General features: G+C 41.9%; 1 protein-coding gene across 2 annotated transcripts in view; it reads left to right on the top strand.

The window, feature by feature from the left end:
* LOC140728281 (dynein regulatory complex protein 11-like) overlaps positions 1–25,604 on the top strand; it is a 184,387-nt gene that overhangs the window by 5,453 nt on the left and 153,330 nt on the right. Inside the window, exon 1 of one of the 2 annotated variants that reach the window (XM_073046778.1) lies at positions 7,966–7,987. The exons of the other annotated variant lie outside the window; for it this stretch is intronic. The gene's annotated coding sequence lies outside the window, so the exon portion shown is untranslated. Of the gene's footprint in view, positions 1–7,965; positions 7,988–25,604 lie in introns of those variants that run through there. 2 annotated transcript variants of the gene reach the window in all.

Below are 25,604 nucleotides of genomic sequence, written 5' to 3'. Positions count from 1 at the left end.
GCTAGTGCTCACAGTGGTGAGCAGTGACCGAGCTGCTCTGTTAGCAATCTCTTTAGAGTCTCTCAGCCCAGTATGGCAGTGTGTAACAGGACTGTGTTTATTTGGTTGCGTTCATTCTCAGTATTTGATCTGAGATAGGGGAGGCTGTTGATAATTAGTGAATGCTGTATTGCACAGAGGGGAGGACAGTAGGCTGATGAGAAGTGTGGACTGTGTTTTCCAAGCACTGAATGGACTTGCCCGACTTGGGCTGTGACATCAGCCTCTCCCTCCCGAATAACCTCCCCCCCCCCCAGCCCAACTTCCCCTTGTGCACCTCCCAACTTCCCCACTTCCCCTGTTATTAACCCTTGTGTTTTGCAGACATGTCTGAGGGTTCAATGTGGTGATTTTTGAAGAGGAGATGTGAGATGGAAGAGGAAGATTCTAGGTATAGGTCTATGGACGTTCTGATAAGGTTAATAATACAGAATTACAATCTTCTGAGTCATTTCACTGCATGAGTGCAACAATGGACACAAAAAAGTCCATCTTTACAATGAAAGCTGCTTCTCTATGGGTTTTGCATGGGCTGGTGATCCAAGTTATTGTGTCTAGTCTATGTCAAACAACTTACAAATGCAGCAATGGCTCCAGCAAAATTGAAAAGATACTGAACTACAAATTACAGCATATGACACATAAAAGCACCTGTTTTGGAGGAACTGGGTTGACATCTGTACTGATGGTGCTCCATCAATGATTGGTCCCATGAGAGGTTTCAATTCTCTTGTTTTAAAAAAAGAAAATCCTGATGTTATCATAACACCCACAAAATGCTGGTGGAACGCAGCAGGCCAGGCAGCATCTATAGGGAGAAGCGCTGTCAATGTTTCGGGACGAGACCCTTCATCAGGACTAACTGAAAGGAAAGGTAGTAAGAGATTTGAAAGTAGGAAGGGGAGGGAAAAATGCGAAATGATAGGAGAAGACCGGAGGGGGTGGGGTGCTGCTGAGAGCCAGAAAGGTGATTGGTAAAAGGGATACAGAGCTAGAGAAGGGAAAGGATCATGGGACGGGAGGCCTAGGGAGAAAGAAAAGAGGAGGGGAGCACCAGAGGGAGATGGAGAACAGGCAGAGTGATAGGCAGAGAGAGAAAGAAAAAAGGGAGGGGGAAAAAAACTAAATAAATTAGGGATGGGGTAAGAAGGGGAGGAGCGGCATGAACATTGACTTCTCTAACTTCCGTTAATGCCCCTCCCCCTTCTTACTCCACCCCCTCTGGTCTTCTCCTATCATTTCGCAGTCAAGATGATTTGTAACCAAGCCTTGGTTGAATTCTAGAGCACAATATTACTTAAGAGCAGGAATGCAACATGTTGAATCAAGCTCCAGAGAAACAAAACAGCACAGCACAGAATCAGAATCAGGTTTATTATCACTGAGTTGTAGGTCATTAAATTTGTTGTGTTTCAGCAGTAGTACAGTGCAAAGTCATAAAATTATTAATAATTACAAAATAAATTAAAAGTATAAAATAAGAATATTGAATGGAGGGGAGAAAGCTGTTCCTAAGCAGGTCCTTTGGCCTACTATGACTGCACTGACGATGATCCCAATTTAAACCAATCTCCTCTGCCTGCCCATAGTCCATATCCCACTATTCACTCCCTGTTCATTTGTCTGTTTAAATACTTCATAAATGTTGTTATTGTATCTGCTTCCACTATCTCCGCCAGTGCATTCCAGCCACTTGCCTCTCTCTGTGTAAAAAAAAAACACTTGCCTTGTAAAAAAAAAACACTCATTTAAACATTTCCTCTCTCACCTTAAATATAAGCCCTTAGTATTTGGAAAAGACCCCTGACTATCGACCGTTTTGTTCTATTATAATTTTATATTCTACCAAATTCCCTCTTTAGCCTCCAGATTCCCATCTGCCTCCTTTTTAGTCATAGTACTGTTTTTCAAAACACTTAACACCTCCTACTTAATATCAACATATCCCTCCCTAACCTCACTGTCACCCATGTCCCAATGTGAACTACTCAGTAAGGACCTCACCCACTTCCTCCTGGTCTAAGTATATATTCCTTCTTTTATCCTTGATTAGACCTGTCTTTTACCTAGCCACCTTCTTGCTATATGTATAATATGCTAAGGGATTCACCTTAATCTTACTTGCTGAGGAAATTTTAACCCAGGCTAGATGAAGGGTCTCAATCTAACATGTGAATTGTGCATTTTCCTCCACTGTTGCTGCCTGACCTCCATTTTTTTTTTTAGCTCTCCTTGTTTCTGGTTTCAGTTCTTTCCAGCTTCTTTTATGTTTCCCTGGGGCATTGCCTGATTTCAGCTTCCTAAACCTTACATAAGCTTCATTCTTTCTTTTTGACATTCAGTATTAGGCTTTTCAATTTATAGCCATGTGTTATGTTGATATAATATCCACCCAGTTAACTTGCCTTCTACATTTTTTCACACCAAGTAAGAGATACTGTGTTGAAAGACACAGAACAGATATGAGCAATCTTAAGGATTATTTCATGTTTATATTTGCATGCATTGTGTCATCATTAACTGTGGGGAGAAAAGTCCAAACTGAGCAGTGTTCAGAAATAAATAATGTTACCAAACAAATTCTTCATTTTCTATCTGCAACATAATGGTAAGTTTCATAGTTTTCTCAGCAATACAGAGCTGATTGATTTCATATTTGCACACAGTATATTCCTGATGAGAAATAACCTAAATGTGCTGGATTACATTTTAGTATGTGGTGTGCATATTATCATTTAGCTCAATAAAAAGTAATTTGTATGCAGAACTGTAGGATGAACAATGAAGTAACCTATTTATGGTTTTTATGCACTAAGAATGTTGAAGTACCTTTCAAGATGTACCATTCAAAATTTAAAAAAATGTATGTGAGATTATTTGTGAATTTTGTGTTTGGAACATAAGAAACTTAAATAGGAGCAGGAGTAGGTCATGTGATTTCTTGAACATGTTTCCATTATTCAATGCAATTGTGGCTTTCCTTTTACATTATTTCTACTTCACTGTTAAATGACTATTTATTTTAATTTATTTTGAAATCTATTGATTAACCATTGCAAAATTCAATGATTGACCAAAGGCAGGGATTTCCAAAGATAACACCTTGAAACTTTTTCCAGTTCTCTATTCGTTAACCAAGGATTAGCTTCTTGGTATTAATCCTGATAAACGTGGTCAATCTTGTATATTTCAATACGATAGTTTCTTTTTACATTGAAATCTCTCCTTGTGGAATTAAGTAATCAATCTAGAGACAACTCTATGGCATCCCAAATCAGATCTACATTTTCCTTGTATAGACAAACAAAGCAGCATATAGCACTGCAAGTGTCGTCTAACCGAAGCAACAAGAATTCTTTCTCTGTTCTTCACCTTTGAATAAGGGTCAACATGCCACTTAATTTCCCAATTGCACATTTACCTTTAATTTCTGTGTTTCAGTGCCAAGTGCAAAGGTTCACAAATTATTTCAACATTTATTCAATTTTCACCATTTAAAAAGATGTACATTTAATTTTCCTGTTTTTCAAAGTGAATAATCTTACACTCACTTAAAGTGTCTGCATCCCACTAGGGATCATTTGTTTTTACTACTGCTTACTTTTACTCCTCGTTTTGCATTGACCATGCGAAAGGCACTAGATGGTTGCTATATACGAATGCTCTGGATGGCTCTTGACATGAGTTGGCAACAGCACATGATGAACATTGAGCTCTGATGACCTACCGATGCTTGCCACTAAAATCGAGGTGAGAAGACTGCAACTAGTGGGGCATTGTCTACGCTACCCTGAGCTACCTGCCAGCGTAGTCATCACATGGGAGCCCAAGCATGGGTGGATGAACCCTGGGCTCCCTCACAAGACTGTGGTCAACATGCTCTTAGAAGATAGCAGTGCGGCTACTGTTGATGAACTGAACACACTGATGAGGGAGAGAGAGGAGTGGAGAGTCTGCCATTGTGCCCAACGCCAGCCCCCTAGGCCTGAGTCGACGTAGTAGTAGTTTACGTTGACAGTAAACTTGAAAAAACTTTTTACTCCTTTCATGTACCTTAGTCATTGATCCAGATTGTACACAACTGAAGCACCAGCAGTAATCTGTCTGGAATTTCACTAATAACAGGAGGCTGACAATCTAACAATAATCTATTTATTCATATGTATTCTCTTTAAATAATACTCGTTTTTTAACATATTACACAAGTTCTTGAATCTTTTTTTATATCGATCTTTTATATAGCACTTCATGCCTTTTAAAATCCAAATGAAATATATTTAATTGTGTCACACTGACGATGAGTCACTGCCTCTGTAAGAAATTCCTAATGCAGATTCTCTTGCACAAGGTCATGCTAGCTGTGCCAAATTATGAATCATTGCCAATGGTCTATTCCAGATTCCTCAACAATGAATTCCACTGTTTTACCAACGAGTTATCTGGCTTAGTGTTCTATATTTCTATCATAGGTTTGCTGCTTGCTGATCAATGTGGATTGCTCCAGAATTCTTTCCTCCTTTTCTTTATAGTCATTAACTTGGACTTGAGAATTTTTGCTTCCATGACATTTGTTGTAGCTAATGAGTACACATACAGAGTCTCATTAGACCCTTGGTTACTTTCCCCATTTTTGCCTCTTATTTTTCTTCTCTTCAGTGAAGTCAGTTACAAATATGCGTTTAACATGCCAGCTATTTCCCCATATTAATGACTCCAGCTGATGGTGACATTTACTTTTGGAACTCTCCACTACTTTCCATTATTTTTAAGTAGCCCATAATGTGCTTTGGTATTTCCTAGTCATTTTCTCTCCTAGTTGCCTAACATATCACTTTCCGGTGATCTTTTGTTGGCTTCTAAAGGTCTCCAAAGCATATATGCTTCGCTTTATTGTCTATTTTAATGTTACCCTTAACTTTCTTTGATTAGTCAAAGACAGATCTTAAAGGTTTTATTTCACGATGGAATATGCATATTCTAATGACCAGTGCATGGATCTATGATATTACAATGACACAGACTTGGTTAAGAGAAGGGCAGAACTGGCAACTCAGCATTTCAGATACGACAGAGAGGGATGTAAAGGAGGTGTGTTAGTAGCAAGATTGATTAGGGAGAATGTCACTGCACTGAGACTGGGTATCCTGGAGGGTTCCTCGAGGAGGCAATATGGAGTGATCACAGAAATAAGAAAGATTCTATCAGCATGGTGGGGTTATATCACTGGCCTCCCAATATTCACTATGTTATAGAGGAGCAAATATGTAGATATATTATGGAAAGACCTGAAAAAAAACAAGATTGTGGAAGAGGATATTTATCAGGATGTTGACTGGTTTGGAGAACAAGTCATATGAAGCAAGGTTAGCAGAGCTGGGACTTTTCTCTTTGGAGCATAGAAGAATGAGAGGGGATTTGATAGAGGTATACAAGATTATGAGAGGCATAGATAGGGTGGATAGTCATTACCTGTTTCCCAGGACACCAATAGCAAACACCAGAAGGCATATGTGCAAAATTAAGGGAGGGAAGTTTAGGGGAGACATCAGGGGTAAGTTTTTTACACAAAGGTTTGAGTGCCTGGAATGACTTGCCAGGGATGGTGGTGGAGGCTAAAACATTAGAGGTATTTAAGAGCCTCTTGGACAGGCACATGGATGAAAGAAAAATAGAGGGTTATGGGGTAGTGTGGGTTTAGTACTTTTTTTTTAAGGATTATATGGGTCGGCACAACATGAAGGGCTGAAGGGCCTGTACTGTGCTGTAATGTTCTATGGTTCTGTGACACTAACTGGCTTTAGTTTTCCTAATTATTGACTGGCACTTAGTGCCAGAGGTTTAGGCGCATCAAACAAGTTTCTTAACAGACTATGTAGATAGTTCATTTAGGGAAGGGACCATACTAGACTTTGTAGTGGAAAATGAGCCAGGCTATGTGATTGGAGTTTCAGTAGGAAAGCATTTTGGGAACCACAAGCATTACTCTGTAAGTTTTTAAGGCAGCTAGATAGATAGATAGATAGATACTTTATTCATCCCCATGGGGAAATTCAACTTTTTTCCAATGTCCCATACACTTGTTGTAGCAAAACTAATTACATACAATACTTAACTCAGTAAAAAATATGATATGCATCTAAATCACTATCTCAAAAAGCATTAATAATAGCTTTTAAAAAGTTCTTAAGTCCTGGCGGTAGAATTGTAAAGCCTAATGGCATTGGGGAGTATTGACCTCTTCATCCTGTCTGAGGAGCATTGCATCGATAGTAACCTGTCACTGAAACTGCTTCTCTGTCTCTGGATGGTGCTATGTAGAGGATGTTCAGAGTTATCCATAATTGACCGTAGCCTACTCAGCGCCCTTCGCTCAGCTACCGATGTTAAACTCTCCAGTACTTTGCCCACGACAGAGCCCGCCTTCCTTACCAGCTTATTAAGACGTGAGGCGTCCCTCTTCTTAATGCTTCCTCCCCAACACGCCACCACAAAGAAGAGGGCGCTCTCCACAACTGACCTATAGAACATCTTCAGCATCTCACTACAGACATTGAATGACGCCAACCTTCTAAGGAAGTACAGTCGACTCTGTGCCTTCCTGCACAAGGCATCTGTGTTGGCAGTCCAGTCTAGCTTCTCGTCTAACTGTACTCCCAGATACTTGTAGGTCTTAACCTGCTCCACACATTCTCCATTAATGATCACTGGCTCCATATGAGGCCTAGATCTCCTAAAGTCCACCACCATCTCCTTGGTCTTGGTGATATTGAGACGCAGGTAGTTTGAGTTGCACCATATCACAAAGTCCTGTATCAGTTTCCTATACTCCTCCTCCTGTCCATTCCTGACACACCCCACTATGGCCGTGTCATCAGCGAACTTCTGCACATGGCAGGACTCCGAGTTATATTGGAAGTCTGATGTGTACAGGGTGAACAGGACCGGAGAGAGTACGGTTCCCTGCGGCGCTCCTGTGCTGCTGACCACCGTGTCAGACCTACAGTCTCCCAACCGCACATACTGAGGTCTATCTGTCAAGTAGTCCACTATCCAATCCACCATGTGAGAGTCTACTCCCATCTCCGTTAGTTTGTGCCTTAAGCTATGCATGGGAATAAAACAAAACCTTAGGGGAAGTTGCTAAATTAGGGAAGCCTAAATGCAACGGTATTAGGTAGGAGCTGGGGAGAATAGATTGTGAGTGGTTGTTATTAGGTACTGTATGTCCACATCTAATGTATGGAAGTCATTTAAAGGCCAACTGGAATTCACAATTCAGAACCAGCATACTCCTTTGAGGAAGAAAGACAAGGATAGCAAGGTTCATGGCAAAAAGAAAAAGGAAGCTGAAATTGGGCAAGACTCAGGAGGCAGGAAAGAAATTAAACAGAGAATTATGACTTGCATCCACAGTGATGAAGTGTCTTGAGAGGTTGGTGATGAAAGAAATGGACTCCTGCCTGTGAAGGATCTGCTCCAATTTGCCTACCAGCACAACAGATCTACAACAGATGCCATATCAGTGGCTATTCACTCAACCTTGGAACATCTGGACAACAACAATAAATATATCAGAATGCTATTTATCAATTACAGTTCACATTCAATAGTATCATCCCCTTAAAATAATCAATAAACTCCAGCAATACAAGTGCACCACTGAGCTATTTGCTTAGCCCCTTGCTTTACTCACTTTATACTTTTGACTGTGTGGAAAAGCACAGCGGCAGTGCCATATTCAAGTTTGCTGATAACACTTCTGTTGTAGGCTGAATCAGAGGTGGTGACAAATCAGCACATAGGAGAGAGATTGAAAATATGGTGGAATAGTGCCACAACAACAACCCTTTACTCGCTGTCGGCAAGACCAAGAGGCTAATTATTGATTTCAGGAGGAGGAAACCAGAGGTCCATAAGCCTGTCCTCATCAGAGGATCAGAGGGACAAGGTCAGCAACTTTAAATTCCTTGTTGTTAACATTTTGGAGGACTCCATCAAAGGAGTGGTCATCGATGGAGTGATCTGAGGTAGAGTGGTAGTGTTTTGGATCATTCGTGCTTCGGTGATAATGAGTTGAGGCGAGGTAAGTTACCTGTGAGGTATAGATACAGGAAGTATGTGTGTGAGGCCGATGTTCTGTACTGAGTGTCAGATGTAGGAAGTGCAGAAGACTCCCAGCCTTCCGGCTGGCCACATCTGCACCAAATGCATCGAGCTGCAGTTCCTTAGGGACTGGGTTAGGGAACTGGAGATGCAGCTTGATGACCTTCGTCTGGTTAGGGAAAGTGTAGAGGTGATAGAGAGGAGCTATAGGCAAGTAGTCACACTGGGGCCTTGGGAGAGAGACAAGTGGGGAATAATCAGGACAGGGAAGGGCAGGAGTCAGATACTAGAGAGTACCCCTTAACAATAAGTACTCCTGTTTGAGTACTGTTGGGGGGAACGGCCTACTTGGGGGAAGCAACAGTGGCTGTGCCTCTGGCACAGAGTCTGGTCCTGGGGCTCAGAAGGGCAGGGAAAGGAAAAAAGCAGCAGTAATAGGGGACTCTATAGTTAGGGGGTCAGACGGGTGATTCTGTGGACACAGGAGAAAAACACAAATGGTTGTTTGCCTCCCAGGTGCCAGGGTCCAGGATATTTCTGATCGCGTCCACTATGGCTTGAAGTGGGAAGGTGAACAGCCAGAGGTCGTGGTACATATTGGTACCAGCGACATAGGTAGGAAAAGGGAGGGAATCCTGAAAACTACAGGGAGTTAAGAAGGAAGTTGAGAAGCAGGACCACAAAGGTAGTAAACTCAGGATTACTGCCTGTGCCATGCAACAGTGAGAATAGGAATAGAGTGAGGTGGAGGATAAATGCGTGGCTGAGGGATTGGAGCGGGGGCAGGGATTCAGATTTCTGGGTCATTGGGACCTCTTTTGGGGCAGGCGTGACTTGTACAAAAATGACGGGTTGCACTTGAATCTGAGGGGGACCAATATCCTGGCAGGAAGGTTTGCTAAGGCTGTTGGGGAGAGTTTAAACTAGAATTGCTGGGGGTGGGGGTGAGAACCAAACTGAAGAGACGGAGGAAGGGGTGTTTGGCTCACATATAGAGAAAGCTTGGAGACAGTGTGAGAGGGAGGATAAGCGGTGATAGAGAAGGGAGGCGCTCAGACTGATGGTTTGAGATGTGTCTATTTTAATGCAAGGAGCATCATGAACAAAGTGGATGAGCTTAGACTGTGGATCAGTACTTGGAGCTATGATGTTGTGGCCATTACAGAGACTTGGGTGTTTCAGGGGCAGGAATGGTTACTTAGAGTGCTAGGCTTTAGATGTTTCAGAAAGGACAGGGGGGGAGGCAAAAGATGCAGGGTCATGGCACTGCTGATCAGAGATAGTGTCACTGCTACAGAAGAAGAAAAGGTCATGGAGGGATTGTCTACCTTGGACTTTCTGACTAACAGACCCCAATCTGTTAAGTTAGACAACCTCTCCTCCTCCACTCTCACCATGAAAACTTGCGTGCCTCAAGGCTGTGTGCTGAGCCCTCTTCTGTACTCCCTTTTCACCTATGACTGCGTTCCTGTACATGGTTCTAACTCCATAATCAAGTTTGCAGATGACACCACAGTGGTTGGCCTGATTAGGGGGGATGACGAGACGGCCTAAGCAGGGGTGTCAAACTCATTTTAGGTCACGGGCCGGATTGAGCAAAATGCAGCTGCATGCGGGCCGGATCAGTCGGACGCGTGCGAACGCAGCTTTCGTTGCCTCCGTTTTTTCAGCCTGCTCTCATGTGTCTCAGTCTCTGCTATAACTACAAAGTGTTTCACTTTACAAATTCCGTTTCTTATGAAGAAGACTGCCGAATAAACACTAAAAACCCTGAAAACCTGGTACCTGAATAAACTCAGCATTAGCCATATCATACGCCATAGGCGCTTTGATTACTGGGGCCAGCTTTAATAGTAATTAGATATTATCTCGCGGGCCAAAGATAATTCCACCGCGGGCCGGATTTGGCCCACGGGCCTTGAGTTTGACATATATGGCCTACAGGGACGTGGTCCAGCACCTGGCCGTGTGGTGTGCCGATAATAACCTGGCTCCTAACACCCAGAAGACCAAGGAGATCATTGTGGACTTCAGGCATGCTAGGAGCCACACTCACGTCCCCATCTACATCAACAGAGCTGTACTGGAGCGTGCATCAAGCTTCAAATTCCTTGGTGTCCACATTTCTGAGGATCTCACCTGGTCCCTGAACTCCTCCATCTTGATCAAAAAGGGGCCACAGCGCCTTTATTTCCTGCGGAGCATCAAGAAAGCTAATTTCTGTCCCAGGATACTGATGGACTTTTACCGCTGTACCATTGACCTCACTGCTTGTTTGCCTTATTTCCATTGACTCCATGCCAGTTTCCTTAGTAAATACAGATGCAAAAAACCCATTTAAGATCTCCCCCATTTCTTTTGGTTCCTTACATAGCCAATCACTCTGATCTTCAAGAGGACCAATTTTATCCCTTACTATCCTTTTGCTTTTAATATACCTGTAGAAGCTGTTTGGATTATCCTTCACCTTGACTGCCAAAGCAACCTCATGTCTTCTTTTAGCCCTCCTGATTTCTTTCTTAAGTTTTTTTTGCACTTTTTATACTTCTCAAGCACCTTATTTGCTCCATTTCCTATACATGTCATACATCTCTCTCTTCCTTTTTATCAGAGTTCCAGTATTCCCTGAGAACCAAGTTTCCTTATTCTTATTCACTTTGCCTTTAATCCTGACAGGAACATACAAACTCTGCACTCTCAAAGGTCTCCCACTTACCAATCACCTCCTTGCCAGAGAACAACCTGTCCCAATCCACGCTTTTGAGATCCTTTCTCATTTCTTCAAATTTGGCCTTTTTCCAGTTTAGAACCTCAACCTAAGGATCAGATCTATCTTTATCCATAATCAAGTTGAAACTAATGGTGTTATGATCACTGGAACCAAAGTGTTCCCCTACATACACTTCCGTCGCCTGTCCTAACTCGTTTCCTAATAGGAGATCTAATATTGCATCCTCTGTAGTCAGTACCTCTATATATTATTTTAGAAAACCTTCCTGAACACATTTTACAAACTCTAACCCGTCCAGACCTTTAACAGTATGGGAGTCCCAATCAATATGTGGAAAAGTAAAATCCCCTACTATCACAACTTTATGTTTCCTGCAGTTGTCTGCTATCTCTCCGCAGATTTGCTGCCCCAATTCTTGCTGACTATTGGATGGTCTATATTACAACCGCATTAATGCGGTCATACCTTTCCTGTTTCTTGGCTCCACCCATATGGCCTCGGTAGACAAGCCTTCTAACCAGTCCTGCTTGAGCACTGCCGTAACATTTTCCCTGACTAGCAATACCATCCCCACCCTTCATTCCTCTGCCTCTATCAAGTCTGAAACATCAGAACTCTGGAACATTAAGCTGCCAGTCCTTCCCCTCCTGTAGCCAAGTTTCACTAATAGCTATAATGTCATAATTCCATGTGTCAATCCACGCCCTCAGCTCAACTGCCTTCCCCACAATACTCCTCGCATTGAAATAGACACACCTCAGAAGATTATTACCACCACACACAACCCTTCTATTTGTGACTTTGCATGAACTTTTAACATCATTTATTTTCACCCCTCTCCACTATCTGCTCTGGCATTCTGGTTCCCATCCCCCTGCAAATCTAGTTTAAACCCCCCCCCACCCCCCAAACACACCAAGAGCACTAACAAACCTCCCAGCAAGTATATTGGTCCCTTTGTAGTTCAGGTGTAACCCATCTCTCTTGTACAGGTCCCACCTGCCTCAGAAGAGGTCCCAATGATCCTGAAATCTGAAACCCTGACCCCTACGCCAGTTCCTCAGCCACGTGTTCATCCTCCAGAGCATCCTACTCTTACCCTCACTGGCACGTGGCATAGGTAGCAATCCTGAGATTACCACCCTAGAGTTCCTGGTTTTTAACTTCCTACCAAGCTCGCTATACTCACTCTTCAGGATCTCCTCACTCTTTCTTCCTACATCATTGGTACTGATGTGTATCATGACATCTGGCTGATCACCCTCCCACTTCAGAATGCTGGGCACGTGATCAGAGACATCCCCAACCCTGGCACCCGGGAGGCAACAAACCATCCAGGAGTCTCTGTCACGACCACAGAACCTCCTGTCTGTACCTCTAACTATTGAGTCCCCTATTGCTACCGCTCTCCTCTTCTTCCACCCTCCCTTCTGCACTGGGACATTTGATTGGTCCTATTCTCTCATGTCTTATCTTCTTGCTGTTCACATACTTGTAGAATGCCTTTGGGTTTTCTTTAATCCTGGGATTAAATGTCCCAGTTTGTAAGTTGCTGGAAAAGATCCTGAGAGGGAGGATTGATGAACATTTGGAGAGGCATAATATGATTACGAATAGTCAGCATGGCTTTGTCAAAGGCAAAACGTGCCTTACAAGCTTGCTTGAATTTTTTGAGGATGTAAACACATTGATGAAGGTAGAGCAGTAGATGTGGTGTAAATGGATTTCAGCAAGGCATTTGATAAGGTACTCCATGCAAGGCTTATTGAGAAAGTAACGAGGCATGGGATCCAAGGGGATCCTGCTTTGTGGATCCAGAACTGGCTTGCTCACAGAAGGCAAAGTGTGGTTGTAGATAGGTCATATTCTGCACGGAGGTCTGTGACCAGCGTTGTCCCTTTGGGATCTATTCTGGGACCTCTACAGTTCGTGATTTTTATAAATGACCTGGATGAGGAAGTGGAGTGATGGGTTAGTAAATTTGCTGATGACACAAAGGTTGAGGGAGTTGTGGATAGTGTGGAGGGCTGTCAGAAGTTACAGCAGGACATTGATAGGATGCAAAACTGAGCTGAGAAGGGGCAGATGGAGTTCAACCCATATAAATTTAAGGTGGTTCATTTTGGTAGGTCAAGTATAATGGAATAATAAAGTATTAATGCTAAGACTCTTGGCAGTGTGGAGGATCGGAGGGATCTTGGAGTCAGAGTCCATAGAACACTCAAAGCTGCTACTCTGTGGTAGAGAAGGCATACGGTGCATTGGCCTTCATCAACCATGGGACTGAGTTTAAGAGCTGAAAGGTAATGTTACTATTAATTAGAACCCTGGTCAGACTCCACTTGGAGTACTGTGCTCATTTCTGGTCACCTCACTACTGGAAGGATGTGGAAACTATAGAAAGGGTGCAGAACAGATTTACAAGGATGTTGCCTGGCTTGGGGAGCATGCCGTACGAGAACAGGTTGAATGAACTTGACCTTTTCTCCTTGGAGTGATGAAGGATGAGAGGTGACCTGATAGAGGTGTATAAGATGATGAGAGGCATTGATCGTATGGATAGTCAGAGGCTTTTTCCCAGGTCTGAAATGGCTGTCATGAGAGGGCACAGTTTTAAGGTGCTTGGAAGTAGGTTCAGTCTGATGGCCTGGTGGAAGAAGCTGTCCTGGAGCCTGTTGGTCCTGGCTTTTATGCTGCAGTACTGCTTCCCAGATAGTAGCAGTTGGAATAGATTATGGTTGGGAACATTTGGGTCCCCAGTGATCGTGCAGGCCCTTTTTACACACCTGTCCTTGTAAATTACCTAAATCATGGGAAGTTCACAACTACAGATGTGCTGGGCTGCCCGCACCACTCTCAGCAGAGTCCTGCGATTTAAGGGAGGTACAGTTCCCATACCAGGCAGTGATGCAGCCAGTCAGGATGCTCCAAATTGTGTCCCTATAGAAAATTCTTCGAATTTAGGATTCTCGCTGCTGCTACCAGGAAGAAGATACAGGAGCCTCTGGACTCTCCCCATTAGGTTCAGGAACAGTTATTACCCTTCAACCACCAGGCTCTTGAACCAAAGGGGATAACTTCACTCAACTTCCCTTGCTCCATCTGTGAAATGTTCCCACAGCCTATAGACTCACTTTCAAGGACTTTTCATCTCATGTTCTCGATATTTATTGCTGATATATTTATTATTATTATTATTGTTTTCTTTTTGGATTTGCAGCTTGCTGACATTTGCACATTGGTTGAACACTCAAGTTGGTGCGATCTTTCATTGATACTATAGTGATTATTCTTTTATGGATTTACTGAGTATGCCTGCAAGAAATTGAATCTGAGGGTTATATATGATGATATGTATGTAGTTTCAATATAAATTTTTTTGAACTTTTTCTTGAACTTTTTATGAGGTCTAAATGGTGACAAGAAATGCATAAGGCATGTAACATTAAGCAATATCTCAAGACATTTTACACATTAAAGTCAAGAAGGTAACTAGGGAAAGTGTTAAGACCACTCATGGACAATGGAGGGTATTTATCCCTGGAACCATATGAGTGAATGGGGTACAAAATGAGTACTTTGCATCAGTATTCGCCAAGGAAGCGGACATGAACAAGAGCAAGATGAGGAAAGGCTATGTTGTTATTCTTAAGCATGTTGGGTTTCTTGAAGAACACTAATGATGGATAAATCCCCAGGGTCTTGTTGTCAAAATAAACTAACTAAAATAACTGTGCCCAGAACACATAGACTGTACTCTTAAGACTTGCACACAATTTATTTTACTTGTGCACAAGGAGAACAGCATGGTCCCTGTCACCATACTGCTCTGAAGCCAGGACAGAAAACTCATTATTTTTATGCACAATTGGCTTAACGGTTATGGGTATTGATGATTTGGAAAATTGTATATGTTTCAATTCCTTACTAGCATGATTAATCGCTGTTTACAATAGAACTGTTAGAAGTCAATTGAAACTTGAAGTGATAACCGATGACATTTTGAAGTTAGTATGACAATTAGTTGTTGGGTGTATTTCACATCCTTCCATTATCTCATTTGTCTCCAGCACCCCCTACTGTGTGAATGGAAGCTGTGTTCTAGGTTGATTAGCCTGCCATTAGTCATTCTGACCTGTCTGTAATGGGCAAAATTTGCTCAAGAGGTCTACTTCTAAGGTCTCCATTGTCCTGGTTTGATCACACACCACTGCAGTTATCCTTGCCTGGATGTTGAATCAGAATTGGGTTTAATATAACTGACATGTGTCACAAAATTTGTTGTTTTGTGGCTGCAGTATGATGCATTACAATGAGAGAAGTATACTCTGTATAAAAACACAGAAAATTAAATAAGTATTGTAAAAAGAGAGGCAAAAATACTGGGGGGTAGCATTCATGAGTTCATTGTCTATTCAGAATCTAATGGTGGAGGGGAAGAATGATGCCTCCAACCTCAATGGGAATTGCTTTCTCATTGCTAAGCTAGTCGTACCTGTACTTCTTGTATAGTTCTAGATCACTGGTCTTGAGTGCCACTGATCTAGCCTTCATCTGAGTAGAAATCTTCTGGTTTAGGCATGGCTTTGGATTGGGTATGTCTGATATGTTCTCAAAGGCACACACTCATCCACATGGGTCTTAATGAACCTGGTGACCACTGCGCTGCATTCATTCAGAGTTGGAAGATGAATCTCTGAATTTTGTCCAGACCGCTGACTCAAAGCAGTTGTGTAAATGCTCCTCCACCTCCCTTGACTTCACCTTCTTGGTCCTCAACACTGGTGCTGTGTTCTTCAGTCTCTGCTAATATGCTAGAAGTGGAAGTACAGCCACGTTACTGGAGACGAGAGGAGATTGGTGGGACTACTTAGAGATTTTTAGTCAGAGGGCTGAAGAAGAACTAATGTTGTTCCTTTGTTTAAGAAGTACAATAGGGATAACATGACAATTTATATTACTGTGAGCATTAATTCCATGAGACAGAAATTATTGGAGAAGATACTTGGTGCTAGGATCTGCTTGTATTTGGAAGAAAAGGATAATCATTAGGGACATTTGGCATGGCTTTATACAGCAGAGGTCTTCTCACAAATTTGATTGAGTCTTTTGAGAAAATTATGAAGAAGCTTCATAAGGGTAGGTGAATAGATGTTGAATAAATGGTCTTCAGTAAGTCATTTAATGAAGTCTCTCATGGCAAGCTGATCTGGAAGATTAAGGCACATGGGATCTATGGTGACTTTGTAGATTGAATTGAAAGTGGACAGTGATGAGGACCCATCTTTAGAGCTGATCAAGGTCCTCTTGTTATTTTGGACATCCTTCATTCGTCTATGATACCACCTATTTTAGTGTCACCTACAAGCTACAGACTTATTAACCATATCTTGCATATTTTCATTAAAATAATTTATATAAATTCTGGAGCAATGACCCAGCACTTTTGCCTGCAGGCTGAGAAACCGCCTTCTACTCTGCTTCCTACCATCAAACCAATTAGGTATTGAACACAAAGTACTCTGCAGATGCTGAGTTCCTCTAGCGTGTTTGTACAATTATATATTGATTTTTTGTAATTTTGCATTGGCAGTTAAATCCCATGGTTTATAAAGTGGCTATGTATTTTATAACATCTGTCACATCAAATAAGAGGTTGAAACGTTGACAGTGCTTCTTCCTATAGATGCTGCCTGGCCTGCTGTGTTCCACCAGCATTTTGTGTGTGTTGCTCATGGAAAATTATTCACTGTACTTTCACCCTTCTTCCAAGTTGTACAGCTTCATTCCAAGATCATTCTCAATCCCTGGTGTTCATGACTAGAATCTGTTGATATTGAGTACCTCTGTTGGTCAGAGTCAACTATAGATGTTACATCCCATCTGTCTAAGTGATATGCAAGCCAGTATGCAATCCAGGGCTGTATGATATGGAGAGCAAACCGTTGCTATTTAGCAGGCTCCCCCTCTCCACGCAGCTGATCAATCCAAGGGAACACCAGAGATTGAAGCAGTTTATCACCAGCAGTGTCGCAGGAGTTGCTAGTCAGCATTGAACTCAATGCAGGACTGCCTGAGGCACTCCATCTCTGGAATTTTCCTAAGGGCTTCATCCCAACATCTTTTCCGTGAGTGAATGTAGCTGCAGGGCAGTGGAGGTTTGAGATCAGAGTTTCCCTTCTATGTGAGCTGCTGACCACGGTTGACAAGCCCTGTTTGCCTGAAGTGACTGGTTTTAAGGCACAAGTAAAACCTTTCCCCTTCTTCTTTCAATAGAAATGGTTTTGCCAGGTTTAGTAGCTAAGCTGCATGTGAAAGTCAGGAGCTGGACTTGGTTGTCAGAAGCACTTTGAGGTGCATGCCATTGGGAATGTTTAATAGGCAGTGGGAACGTATCTTCACTCCCACCCCAGGCAATAACAACCTTAAGGAACCAAATGGTGAAATTAATGTAGAAATTGGGTAGAGATTATGACTAAATATATCAAAAGGTGGATTGGATAGTGGACTACTTGACAGATAGACCTCAGTATGTGCGGTTGGGAGACTGTAGGTCTGACACGGTGGTCAGCAGCACAGGGGCGCCGCAGGGAACCGTACTCTCTCCGGTCCTGTTCACCCTGTACACATCAGACTTCCAATATAACTCGGAGTCCTGCCATGTGCAGAAGTTCGCTGATGACACGGCCATAGTGGGGTGTGTCAGGAATGGACAGGAGGAGGAGTATAAGAAACTGATACAGGACTTTGTGATATGGTGCAACTCAAACTACCTGTGTCTCAATATCACCAAGACCAAGGAGATGGTGGTGGACTTTAGGAGATCTAGGCCTCATATGGAGCCAGTGATCATTAATGGAGAATGTGTGGAGCAGGTTAAGACCTACAAGTATCTGGGAGTACAGTTAGACAAGAAGCTAGACTGGACTGCCAACACAGATGCCTTGTGCAGGAAGGCACAGAGTCGACTGTACTTCCTAAGAAGGTTGGCGTCATTCAATGTCTGTAGGGAGATGCTGAAGATGTTCTATAGGTCAGTTGTGGAGAGTGCCCTCTTCTTTGTGGTGGCGTGTTGGGGAGGAAGCATTAAGAAGAGGGACGCCTCACGTCTTAATAAGCTGGTAAGGAAGGCGGGCTCTGTCGTGGGCAAAGTACTGGAGAGTTTAACATCGGTAGCTGAGCGAAGGGCGCTGAGTAGGCTACGGTCAATTATGGATAACTCTGAACATCCTCTACATAGCACCATCCAGAGACAGAGAAGCAGTTTCAGCGACAGGTTACTATTGATGCAATGCTCCTCAGACAGGATGAAGAGGTCAATACTCCCCAGTGCCATTAGGCTTTACAATTCTACCGCCAGGACTTAAGAACTTTTTAAAAGCTATTATTAATGCTTTTTTGAGATAGTGATTTAGATGCATATCATATTTTTACTGAGTTAAGTATTGTATGTAATTAGTTTTGCTACAACAAGTGTATGGGACATTGGAAAAAAGTTGAATTTCCCCATGGGGATGAATAAAGTATCTATCTATCTATCTATCTATCGATCTATCTATCTAAGAGAGTAAATTAAGGTAATGCAGTTCTCTGCAATCAGAGTTGGAGAATATTATCAAATGCTTCTGTAAACGTAGAAGAATCGGTGACAGTCCAGGTTGCTTACAAGAAAATAAAAATCTTTTGTACAAAGAATTGCATGAATTTGCAAAGCAAAGCTTAAAATGAATGTTTCCTCTAAGGTCTAACTATAACTTCATAACAGTTTATAAGTTCTATGACCACACCTTCGTAATATAGCATGCCTCTTTTGCAACCGATAGAAATTCAATTAAACTACACTGGAAGACTTAAATTTAATGGACAGGAACCCATGAATGCTTCATATCTGGTATGTTGCCTTGCCCTCTTAATTAAAAGTATGGATTAAATTAAGCACCACTTTACTGCTAACATAATATGAACTACAAAACTAGTTTAAAAAACCTGAAATTTAACTAAAAGCTGGCGCCTTAGTAGAACTACTGAATATGTGTCATCATTGGCTATGGGTGAGGTATGGGCATAGTGGAGGGTGTCTAATATTGTGCCTTTATTTAAGAACGGCTGCAAGACTAAGCCAGAGAAATTTAGGGTGATGAGCCTAGCATCAGTAGTGTGAAAATTACTGGAGGGAATCTGAGGCAGGATCTACCTGAATTTTGGGAAAAACAAAGCAAGGACTAATTAGGGAGCATAACCATGTCTTGCATTTGGAGAAATCACATCTCATAAACTTAACTGAGTATTTTGAAGAGGTGATGAAGAAGGCGGACAAGAGCAGAGCATTAGACCTGTCTACATGAACCTTCACAGGGTCTTTGACAAGGTCCCATGTGGTAGGCTGGTTCGGAAGATTAAATCACATAAGGTTCAGGGTGAGCTTGCTAATTGCATACAAAATTCGCTTGGTATTGGAGGCTTGTTACTCAGACTGGACCTGTGATGGGAGGTGGGTTGCAGGGATCAATGTTGGGTCCACCATTGTTGATTATACATATTAATGATTTAGATGACAACGTAGTTGGCATGGCTAATACATTTGTGGATGACTCCAGAATTGGTGGTATCCTGGACAAAGATGATTATCTAGATTACAATAGGATGTAGAATGACTGGGAAAGTGGGTCAGATGGAATTTAGCTTGGACAGGTGTAAAGTGTTTCATTTTAGTAAGTTAAATCAAGTCAGGAATGGCACAGTAAATGGCCCCGGTGAGGGTTGGAGAACAGAGGGATATAGAACTACAAGTATACTGTTCCCTGAAAGCAGTGACACATATAGACACCTATCTTTGAAGAAAGCATAAGGCATGGTTGCTTTCATTGGTTGTGGAATCGAATGCTAAAGTTGTGATGTTATGGCCGTACGGGACAGGTGGGAACCAGAGTTCCAGAATAGTTAGTGGGGAGGTTGTGGAGACAGATGTTGTTAAGACCTCTGGCACTGTCCAGAACCAAAAAGTTGTGTATGGTGCAACGAATATCCTGAGCTACATATACTTCAATGCAAGAAATATCATAGAGAAGGCAGATGAGCTCAAGACATGGATCAACACCTGGAATTATGATAGGTAGCCATTAGTGAGACTTGGTTGCAGGAGGGGCAGGTCTGGCAGATCAATATTCTGTGATTCCGTTGTTTTAGACCCGACAGAGCAGGACGGATTAAAGGATGAGTGGTGGCATTACTAGTCAGGGAGAATGTCACGGCAGTGCTCAGTCAGGACAGACTAGAGAACTCATCTAGTAAGAAGTAAGGGTCAGGTCACAGTGGGTGAGCATATGGGGGACAGTGACCACTGCTCTCTGGCCTTTAACATTATTATGGAAAAGGATAGAATCAGAGAGGACGGGAAAATTTTTAATTGGGGAAGAGCAAATTATGAGGCTATAAGGCTAGAACTTGCGGGTGTGAACTTGGATGTTGTTTTTGCAGGGAAATGTACAATAGACAAATGGTTGATGTTTAGGGATCTCTTGCAGGATGTTAGGGATAAATTTGTCCCAGTGAGGAAGATAAAGAATAGTAGGGTGAAGGAACCATGGGTGACAAGTGAGGTGGAGAATCTAGTCAGGTGGAAGAAGGCAGCATATGTAAGGTTTAGGAAGCAAGGATCAGATGAGTCTATTGAGGAATATAGGGTAGCAAGAAAGGAGCTTAAGAAGGGGCTGAGGAGAGCAAGAAGGGGGCATGAGAAGGCCTTGGCAAGTAGGGTAAAGGAAAACCCCAAGGCATTCTTCAATTATGTGAAGAACAAAAGGTTGACAGGAGTGAAGATAGGACCAATTAAAGATAAAGGTGGGAAGATGTGCCTGGAGGCTGTGGAGGTGATTGAGGTCCTCAATGAATACTTCTGTTTGGTATTCACCAATGAGAGGGAACTTGATGACAGTGAGGACAATATGAGTGAGGTTGATGTTCTGGAGCATGTTGATATTAAGGGAGAAGAGGTGTTGGAGTTGTTAAAATACATTAGGATGGATAAGTCCCTGGGGCCTGACGGAATATTCCCCAGGCTGCTTCATGAGGCGGGGGAAGAAATTGCTGAGCTTGTGGCTAAGATCTTTATGTCCTTGTTGTTCACGGGAATGGTACCGGAGGATTGGAGGCGAATGTTGTCCCCTTGTTTAAAAAAGGTAGTAGGGATAGTCCGGGTAATTATAGACCAGTGATCCTTGCTTCTGTAGTGGGAAAGCTGTTGGAAAAGATTGTTAGAGATAGAATCTACGGGCATTTAGAGAATTATGGTCTGATCAGGGACAGTTAGCATGGCTTTGTGAAGGGCAGATCATGTCTTACAAGCCTGACAGAGTTCTTTGAGGAGGTGACCAGGCATATAGATGAGGGTAGTGCAGTGGATATGATCTACATGGACTTTAGTAAGGCATTTGACAAGGTACCACATGGTAGGCTTTCTTTCTTTCTTCTTTTTAAATCTTTTTATTAGTTTTCAAATAAACATAAGAAGAAAAACATCAAATACAGAGAGCTTGAGAGTACATAATTAATAAGGCTAAAATACAAATGCAAAGTTAATAACCCAAATATAATAATCTCCCAAACTCATAGCGTGTTACAAAAATGGAAAAATGAAAAAAAAACACCAAAAAAGCAAATAAAAAAAACTAACCTTACCGACATGGGTTATTGTATCATATCATGTCAATAACTCTGCCCCTCTATCCAAATAATTAAAGACGATAAGAAAAGGTTTGGGAAAGGTCATTTTAATTCATATAAAAATGTTGAATAAATGGTCTCCAGGTATCTTCAAATTTGACTGAAGGGTCAAAAATGACACTTCTAATTTTTCTAAACTCAAACAAGAAATAGTTTGGGAAAACCATTGAAATGTAGTTGGGGGATTAATTTCTTTCCAGTTCAGTAGAATAGATCTAGCCATTAGTGTGGCAAATGCAATCATCCGCCGAGCTGAGGGGGATAAACAACTGTTATCCACTATTGGTAAGCCAAAAATTGCAGTAATAGGATGAAGTTGCAAGTTAATGTTCAAAACTGTTGAAATAATACCAAAGGTATCTTTCCAGTACTTTTGCAAGCAAGGGCAAGATCAAAATATGTGAGTCAATGAGGCTACTTCAGAGTGACATCTGTCACAGATTGGATTAACATGAGAATAAAATCGAGCAAGTTTGTCCTTGGACATATGAGCCCTATGTACCACCTTGAATTATATTAGTGCATGTTTGGCACAAATAGAAGAGGATTTAACTAATTGTAAGATTTTCTCCCATTGCTGTGTAGGTAAAGGACATTGAAGTTCTTTTTCCCATTCATTCTTAATTTTATCTGACTTCCCTGGTTGTATTTTCATGATTATATTATAAATGACTAAACCCTTCTGATAGGGATATACAGTAGGCTTATTCAGAAAGTCAGAAGGCATGGGATCCAGGGAAGTTTGGCCAGGTGGATTCAGAATTGGCTTGCCTGCAGAAAGCAGAGGATCGTGGTGGAAGGAGTACATTCGGATTGGAGGGTTGTGACTAGTGGTGTCCCACAAGGATTGGTTCTGGGTCCTCTACTTTTCGTGATTTTTATTAACGACCTGGATGTGGAAGTAGAAGGGTGGGTTGGCAAGTTTGCAGACGACACAAAGGTTGGTGATGTTGTGGATAGTGTTGAGCATTGTCGAAGATCACAGAGAGACATTGATAGAATGCAGAAGTGGGCTGAGAAGTGGCAGATGGAGTTCAACCTGGAGAAGTGTGAGGTGGTACACTTTGGAAGGACAAGCTCCAAGGCAGAGTACAAAGTAAATAGTAGATTACTTGAGAGTATGGAGGAGCAGAGGGATCTGGGGGTACATGTCCACAGATCCCTGAAAGTTGCCTCACAGGTAGATAGGGTAGTTAAGAAGCTTATGAAGTGTTAGCTTTCATAAGTTGAGTGATAGAGTTTAAGAGTTATGGAGTAATGATGCAGCTCTATAAAACTCTGGTTAGGCCACACTTGGAGTACTGTGTCTAGTTCTGGTCGTCTCACTATAGGAAGGATGTGGAAGTATTGGAAAGGGTACAGAGAAGATTTACCAGGATGCTGCCTGGTTTAGAGAGTATGCATTATGATCAGAGACAAAGGGAGCTAGGGCTTTACTCTCTGGAGAGAAGGAGAATGAGAGGAGACATGGTAGAGGTATACAAGATATTAAAAGGAATAGATGGAGTGGACAGCCAGTGGCTCTTCCCCAGGGCAGTACTGCTCAATACAAGAGGACATGGCTTTAAGGTAAGGGGTGGAAAGTTCAAGGGGGATATTAGAGGAAGGTTTTTTACTCAGAGAGTGGTTGGTGCGTGGGATGCAGTGCCTGAGTCACTGGTGGAGGCAGATACACTGGTGAAATTTAAAAGACTACTGGACAGGTATATAGAGGAATTTAGGGTGGAGGGTTATATGGGAGGCAGGGTTTAAGGGTCGGCACAACATTGTGGGCCGAAGGGCCTGTACTGTGCTGTATTGTTCTATGTGCTATGTTAAATAAGAAAGGTATGGCCACATTAAGGGGGCTGTATTACAGACCACTCAACAGCCCGAGGGATCTAGAGGAACAAATTTGCAGAGAGCTCGCAGACTGTTGCAAGAAACATAAGGGTTGTTATGACAGGTGATTTTAACTTTCCACATGTTGACTGGGACTTCCATACTGTGAAAGGACTAGATGGGATAAGGTTTGTCATATGTGTTCAGGAAAGTTTCCTTAATCAGTACATAGAAGTCCCAAGGAGAGAGCGAGCTATACTTGATCTAATATTAGGGAATGAGACAGGGCAGATGACAACAGCTTGTGTAGGGAAACACTTTGTATCTAGTGATCACAATGCCATTAGTTTCAAAGAAAATATACAAAAAGATAGGTCTAGTCTGGGGGTTGAGATTCTAAATTGGAAAAAGGCAAATTCCAATGTTATTAGAAAGGATCTGACAAGTTTGAATTGGGACAGGCTGTTTTCTGGCAAAAGTGTACTTGCTAAGTGGGAGGCCTTCAAAGTGAAATTTTGAGAGTACGAAGTTTGTATGTACCTGTCATGTTATGATAAGGCAACAGTGAATATAAAATTGAGACAGGTTTTTATAAACAAAGAAACATTTATTTAAACTCAGTTCAAAAACAAATGAAAAATAAACAAATAACTAACTTAACCAGAAGTTAACTTGTATATGGCAATTCGAACAGTTCTTAAAGCGATAAATGCAAACACAGTTCTTAAAGCAATAAATGTGAACACAGTTCTTAAAAATGGTAAATGCGAAAGTTCAAATGATTTACACAGTCAATTAGGAAAGACTTTCCTGAAGTAATGAATTCCTCAACGACATGACGTTACTGCTGATCCTAGCCAAAATATGCCTTGCCCTGAGGATTTATGGTGAAGGAAATAATGGCTTAAAGGAACTGACCTTTTCCTTAGTGAATGACACTGCCCCAATCCTTTCTACTCTTATAGCAGGGATTATCTCGGATGCAGGTTACTAATTCCTTGAACGAAGATTCAATAAGGCAACCCTGTATTACCACCGACGACACCAACTTTACTTGATCCTTCGGGTTCCCGTACCTAGATAAATCTTCACTCTCCAATACTTAGACTTTAAAATTAAATCGAAGATACATCAAACATAACTGGCAGTGACTTTAAAAACTGCTGGCACAACTTACAATAGAAAGTAAAACTCAGCTTTAAAACAAAACTGCATCATGAAGCCAAATGCGCAGCATAACAGAGTAACTGACGACTTAAGCGACGTCACAACAGGCTTTCCCATTTATACCTGTTGGAACGTGACCTAAACTGGCGGGAAATTACATCACCCCACCATCACAAGACCATTACATCATGGTCATAAGACAGTCAAAAGATACCCACAGGGTATGTAACAGTCAGGAAACTAGGTAAAGGTAGCAAGTTTAGGAAACCTTTGTTTTCAAGTTATATTGAAGCCCTGGTTTTAAAAAAAACAAAAGGAAGTACATAACAGTTATAGGCAGGTAGGAATAGCTGAGGTGCTTATGGAGTGTAAGAAATGCAAGAGAACACTTAAGAAAGAAATCAGGAGGGTTAAAATAAGGGAGGCGATCACCTTAGCAGGTAAGATGAATGAGAATCCTAAGGGATTCTTCTGATATATTAAGAGGAAAAGGATTGCAAAGAACAAAATTGGTCCACTGGAAGATCAGAATGGTAATCGATGTGTAGAGCCAAAAGAGATGGGGGAGATCTTAAATAAACTTTTGCACCTGTATTTACTCAGGACATGGACACAGAGTCAAAGAGGCATCAACTTCATGGACCCGATACAGATTACAGAGGAGGAGGTATTTGCTGTCTTGAGGCAAATTAGAGTTGATAAATCCCTTAGACCCTGCAGACTGCATGTGCAAAAATTGCTGGGGCCCTGGCAGAGATACTTAGATCATCCTTAGTGTCAGATGAGGTACCCAAGAATTGGGAGATAGCCAATGTTGTTCTGCTGTTTAAGAAAGGCTCAAAAAATAAACCAGGAAGTTATAGGTTGATGAGTAGTGGGAAACTTATTAGAAGGTATTCTGTAGCACTGGATAAATAAGTATTTGGATAGACAAGGACTAATTTAGGATAGTCAGCTGGATTCCTGCGTGGAAGGTTCTGTCTAACCAATCTTATAGAATTTTTTGAGGAAGTTACCAGAA

This window comes from Hemitrygon akajei, chromosome 5 (genome assembly GCF_048418815.1).
Source record: "Hemitrygon akajei chromosome 5, sHemAka1.3, whole genome shotgun sequence".
NCBI classification, from domain to species: Eukaryota; Metazoa; Chordata; class Chondrichthyes; order Myliobatiformes; family Dasyatidae; genus Hemitrygon; species Hemitrygon akajei.
Note: the sequence above shows the minus strand (reverse complement) of the source record. Positions and strands in the feature narration are given on the sequence as shown.